The following is a 6717-nucleotide window of genomic DNA, read 5'->3' on the forward strand; positions in this document are numbered from 1 at the left end:
AAGACCACTAAAATCAAATGCTATTCTCATTATATCAAGTGTACATACTATCAATATGACATCACTGTTGATGTTCACTTTATGACCTGGCTGAAGTACAATCTGTCAGGTTTCTCCACTCCAAAGTTACTTGTTTCTCTGTTTTCTGTGGTATACTCTTTGGAAAGAAGCCACTAAGTACGGCCCATGCTTAAGGAATAGGGAGTTATGCTTCATTTCCTTGAGAGACAGTGTCTACATAAATTAATTGGATTTGTTCCACATGAGAAATCTATCTATTCCATGAGAGCTTTTAAAATACTGAAATTGACAGGCTTTAGATATGGGAGGAAAGGGGCTGGGAGGGGTCAGGATGATGGCCAGTTGCTGTGGGGCCTTGCTGTAGGCCTCTTCTTTCAAATGAATGGAATACCAGATCATGGAAATAACTCTTCATTGCTTCTGATAAATGTTTTGGGAAGGGGACAGAGTTTTGATGTTTCTGGTTCTGATCTTGATTCACTTTGTTAGAGGTGGACAGAAAAGACTGAATCTTAGAAAGGGAGAACATCGTACTGGATATGGTGGCGCATACCTGTAATCCCAGCACTCGGGAGGCTGAGTTAGGATTGCTAAAAGTTCAAGGCCAGCTTGGGCTACATAGCAAGACCCTGTCTCAAAAAAAAAGGAAAAGAAAAGAAGAACATCTTAACTGGGTGTGGTGATACACACCTGTAGTCTCAGCTACTCAGGAGGCTGAAGCAAGAGAATTAATTGAGCCCAGAAGTTCTAGACCAGCCTGGACAACATAGTGAGACTCTATCTCAAAAATAAAAAGCTGGGTGTGGTGGCGCAAGCCTGTAATCCCAGCACTTGGGAGGCTGAGGCAGGAGGATTGTTGCAAGTTCAAGACCAGCCTGGGCTACAAAATGAGCTCAGGGCCAGCCTGGATTGCATAGTGAGACCCTGTCTAAAAAAAAAATAAAAAAGAAAAGAAAAACTACAAAAAAGGAAGGGTACATCTTGCCCAAGGTAATACAATATCTCAGGGATAGAGCTGAGAGCGCAGAATCCTAAGTCAAAGCATCTTGTGCAGAGTAAATAGACATCTCCCTGAACTATCTGGAGCCAGTCCCAGTGGGCACATGTGATAAAGTAAGGGAGGAAGGGTGGTACTAGGGGCAAAGGCCCTTGAGTGGGTCAGGAAGAGGTCAGCCTGGCAAGAGGATCTCAGCTAGCCTAAGAGGTAGCCATCTTGGTTCCTCTTTTTTTTTCCCTCGGGATTGAACTCAGTCTTTGCACCCTTGACAAGCACTCTACCACTGAGCTTTATCCCACCCCCAGCCCGGTTCCTCTTGCCTCAGTCTGCTTTACTTCACAACAGTTTTCCTATCTATACCTTAGGCTGATCATGCTGGGGAATCTGCCCAGGAAAAGCAACCTGCCCAGGATCCCAAGATGGAATCTAGCCCTGAATCTGGTCTGTGAGTTCTGGCCTTCATCATACTCATACCTGATTACTTTCTGCCTCCTCCCCAGTCAAATCCCTAACTCTTCATCCTAGCATTTGAGGCTCCTCTTTATCCACTTTGTCAGAGAGAGCCTCTGGTCTGCAGCGACACTCTTAGGGGCTGGTTATGGAATTCTAATGTAGTTGGAAGGGGTGCTCATGTCCTAGCCTGAGGCATGGAAGGAGATGGTCTTTGCCCAGAGCAACATCTTGTTCCCTGTGCCCTCACTTCTCAGTCTGTGCCTCCAAAAACAAGGGCCATTCTAGAAGGTCTTTATGATCACATCTAGCTCCAAAATACAGACTTCCCTTAAGATCAGAGAAGATAGGCCCTATTTCCTGGAACCTTACATGCAAACCAGGAGGAGGATGAATAGCCATGGTCCCAATGTACCCCAGGTCCTGTTCCCATGCTGAAACTACTTGTCTCCATATCCTTTACAGCATACTCCCTCTGCAGCAAAGGGTGCTGCTCCTAGGTGTAAGGTTCCCGTAATCTCCTGGAACCAGACCTTTGAAGTATCACCCACTCCTATGAACAGAATCAAATTGTCAGTGACAAAACTAGATTGAAGAACATCTCTCTTTCTTAGGTGACCAAAAGGCCAGTTGAGAGTGTAGAGGATTGTTGAAGAGGAATTACAGCATATTATTCATTCAACAAACACTTGTTGAACACCGATTGTATGTGCCATACTAGAATAGATGCTAGGGACACAGCAAGAAAACAAGAGAAATCAAGTCTTTGTCCTCCTGGAGCCCAGAGTTCAAGTTTAATTTTTGTGCCATAACCTCTGGCCATCTAGTGAAGCCTACAAACCTTTTCTCAGAAAAAAAAAAATTTAAGTACATAAAACACAATTTCAGAGGAAATTGATTACATTGAAATACTGTATATAGTAGTTATTAAAATATGGAGACAGCAAATATGTGCTGTGGTAATATATGTGCTCCCCATTAACTCATTAAACCCTAAACTTTTAAGAGAATCTAAGGACTAATATTATTTTATCTTTTTTTTTTTTTTTTTTTTTTGAGACAGGGTCTCGCTATGCAGTTCAGGCTGGCCTTGAGTTGACTTTGTAGCCCAGGCTGGCCTCAAATTCACAACGATCCTCCTGCCTCAGCCTCCTGAGTACTGGGATTACAGGTGTGCACCACCACGCCTGGCTTTCATATTATTTTAAAACAGTGATGAGATTATACATTTTATAAGATCTGCAACATCTATAATGATGTGAAAATCTCTGTGATTTCTGTTGGTGACGGTCAGCAATACTATTATAGTTAGTTGCATTCTTTATTGAAAAGTATTGTACTAAACTTTAGTTAGCAGCGAGGAAAATAAAAGATGTAAATTCTTTCCCATCCAGGTTGATGGACCCCTCCAAACCCTGTCCCCAGATTTGAGTGGAAGTCTATGGAACTCAAATTAAAACCCTTGTTAACAGGAGGTCCTTCCTGTCTTTCCTTCCTTCTTAAACAGCTTTCCTTTGGAAGACAGAAGCCTGGGTTTTATTCTGGGTAATGGCTATGTGACTTCAAGCTAGTCATTTTGCCCGTCTGGGCTGTAGTTTCCTCTGGCTGAACATTGGGAAAAGAGACCTTAATTATTTATTCCCCATGGAATTATTTCTCTCTCTCTCTCTCTCTCTCTCTCTCTCTCTCTCTCTCTCTCTCTCTCTCTCTAATCCGCACAACCTGCGGGGGTGTTAAATATCTTTCCATTTCACAGATGATTAAGCTAAGGTACCTAGCGGGGTTGCCACTTGACCAATGTCCCAGTAAGTAGCAGAGGCTGGTGAGTGATGCACCATAGCTGCCTACCCACCATGGGTGGGATTGGGAACTCTGTTCACCCGGAGAGAGGAAAACCTGGCTCAGAAATCTCTGCAGGTGGGTGTGAAGCTATGGAAAACTGGGGGCAGAGTCGTGTTTCTTAGCAGAGCGGGTGAAATGCAAGGTAGCTTAAGGAGAGGGAACTTGAACGCCTGGCGAGGGCCTGCCCTGGGCTTCGCGCGCTTGCGTGTTCCCAACTAATCCTCCAAAACCCTAATAGGTCGGCAATACACTGTAAGGCGCTCCTTTCTTGGCCAATCCTATTAAAGAGTGGGCGTGGACTGTAAACCAATCAGAGGCCCCCAAAGGGATGGAGTTTTCTTCTGCTTGGATCCTGGCCTAGGGGGTAAAAATAAAGTGTTTGCCTCTCCGCCAATTCCGGGGAAGGCTGGAGGGACTCCTCCAATGGGAGCCTTGAAGCCTTCGGTAGGGGTGGAGCCTCGTGACCCCGCCCGTGCTCGAGCTGGAGGGAGGGAAGCCTCCCGAGTAGTCGCGAGATCCTGCTGTGGGCCCTTGGTGCCATTTCGCCCGCGGCGTTGGCGGCGTGGACAGCCGGGGCTTCGGGTGAGAAGCCAGGAAAAGGGGCGGCGCGGGAAGGGGGAGCGGCGGGTGGAAGAGGCCGGCTCAGAGCTCAGGAGGGGTGGGGCCTGAGCGAGCTTTCAACCGGGTGGCCTCTCAACCCTAGGCCAGCGGGTGGCAGAAGATCCTGCAGGTAGCCAAGGGAGGGCGAGTGCTCCTACGGCCCCTAGAAGGCAACCCGGTGAGTACACTGCAGAGTCCACCGCCTGTGCTCTCCCTCCGCTCCCTCCTCCGTCTCCGGGGAAATGGTTCTGTGCAGGTCTGCCACTCACGTGATCACCTGTGTGCCTGTCTGTCTCCATCTCCCCCCGACCCCACAGTCACTGCTTCCCTTTTTGGGTCACACTAGGCAGCCCAGACCTTGGAGGTTTAATCCTGCCTTGGCCAATGAAAACTACATATGAAACCTTTAATTACCTACTTCACTTGTCTGGGCCTCAGTTTCATCACCTGTGAAATGGGGCTGCACCACTTTGCCCAGTTACTGGCCCCTAGAAATTTTTCAATAATTAATAACTGTCATAATTGAAAAGAGTATTGTCTCTCTTAGTCTGTATCTTTCTTTTGTCCCTTCTGCTAATGTATCTTTTTTTCTGAATGCTTAATTTTCTATTGTTTTTCTTCTTTCAGCCTCCTTCCCATCCCTAAAGAGGGTAGAAGTGCGCTGTTTATATGGGCGTGTCCTTAGGTCAGGTGAAAAATGGAGCCTGCCCTTGGGCTGCTTCTGGTTTTATTGAGGAGAGAACCCCCTTCCATGCTCAGCCTATTCTGTTAAACAGGTAGAGACCCTCAAGATGGGGAGCAACATCCTATATAATGTTAATGACCTCAGGAAACCCAGGGATCTTTTGGTTACATGCAGCCTGGACATCTTTTCACACACACACCCCACTTTTCAGTACTGGGGTTTGAACACAGGGCCTTCCCACTTTAGCTACATCCTCAGCCCTTTTTATTTTGAGATAGGGTTTTGCCAGGCGTGGTAGCACATGCCTGTAATCCCTGTTCTCTGAGGCTGAGGCGGGAGGATCGTTGCAAGTTCAAGACCCGCCTGGGCTACATAGTGAGTTCAGGGTTCGCCTACACCACAAAATGAGACCTTGTCTCAAGAAAAAAAAAAAAAAAAAAGAGGAAGAAGAAGCAGCAGCAGAAGAAATAAGGTTTCATTAAGTCACTAAATTTCCCAGGCTGGGCTTAAACTTGTGATCCTTTTGCCTCAGCCTCCCAGAGTGCTAGGATTGCAAGTGAACATTCTCTTTTCTGTCCTCATAGCAACCCTCTTCCTTTCGCACCCTAACTTGTGAATACTCCCCTCATTTTCTTACCATACGTTGCTCATTCTGACACCTCTTGGTCCCTGCACTCTAATTTTTATAGTGTATATTTTCAAATGCCCCCTTCACTATTCTGTGAAGTACACAGAAAATAGAACCTATATACACACAAGTAGAACCTATATACCTCCAAATCAATAATGCCCTTATTGTGATACAAGGGTAAAACAAAGAATAATTTATAATAAGGCAGTATACATTTCACTATGTAAAGGCTAGAATGTGACTCCAGTAGAAGGCATTATGAAATGGTCTTACACATAATGGTATTTTAACCTGTGACAGCTACAGTACTTGTGTGCTGATCGATGACTCAGAAACCACAAAGAGGATGACGGAGTCTTCCTAAATGATGAACATTTCTTCGTAAGGTTCTAAACAAAGCAACATACAATCTTCCTCAGTTTATGTGGTTGTTGAATTTTAATATATACAAGTCAGTATATATTAAAAGTCTTTCCCCTTAAAAAAATCTTAAATCATCTACAATCCACTGCCTCTCTGTGGAGGCAGAGACAGACAGACACATGCCCACCCCTGCCACTCCTCATTCCTAGAAGTTTAGCTCGGAGCTCGCTGTCACTCTCTTTAGCACTGCCCTAGTCCTAACCGGCTGGTTTAATACCCTCATAGGTGGTCCTTCTACAGATATCCTGCCTTTCAGCCCCACCTCAGCCACCCAGTCGAACAGCGTCACCCTTCTTAGCAATACCTGTGACTGTATTGCCTCCGTAGCTCATTTACTGACATCCTCCTTTCCAAAGAGTACTTCAACCCTTCTAGCTCACTGCCTCTAGTGTCCTACTTCTAGGAATCCTTCAGCTCACTGGGACTGAACAACTTTTTCCCCTTAACTTCTCCCATGCTTCCAATCCCCTTGTTTAACACATTGACAGTGGGACCATAATTCATAAGTCTCGCCACAGGGTGGCTTGACCCACCCGTGGTACATGCATGACTGTCCCATCAGGTGGTTTTTAAAATTAATTTTATTAGTAAAAAGACTGATAAAAGTGTTTAGATCAGCCAGGCGTGGTGGCACACACCTGTAATCCTAGCACTCGGGAGGCTGAAGCAGGAGAAGCGCTTCAAGTTCGAGGCCAGCCTGAGCTACAAAGTGACTTCAAGGCCAGCCTGAACTGCAGAGCGAGAGACCCTGTCTCAAAACAAAAAGTGTAAAAAAAAGTGTTTAGTTCCATTTGTACCACCAGTAGTACAAGCCACCGGATGGAGCAGTCAAGCACATAGCACTAGTGGTTAAAGCCAGTGAGATTGTGTTAATCAGCTTAGATTTCATGGCTCTTCATTAATTGTAACCATTCCCTTGTATATACTCTCACTTCCCTTTGTCCCTTTCTCGCTACAATTTAGCATACAGGCAAAATTCCAGTCCTGGTCAAGTCCAACCGTGCCTGTTCCCTAACATTTCCCTAGGCCTTTACTCTTCTACCCTCAGAGATGCCTATTTCAGACCCT

Source organism: Chinchilla lanigera, unplaced genomic scaffold (assembly GCF_000276665.1).
Source record: "Chinchilla lanigera isolate Chin_1 unplaced genomic scaffold, ChiLan1.0 scaffold00074, whole genome shotgun sequence".
NCBI lineage: Eukaryota > Metazoa > Chordata > Mammalia > Rodentia > Chinchillidae > Chinchilla > Chinchilla lanigera.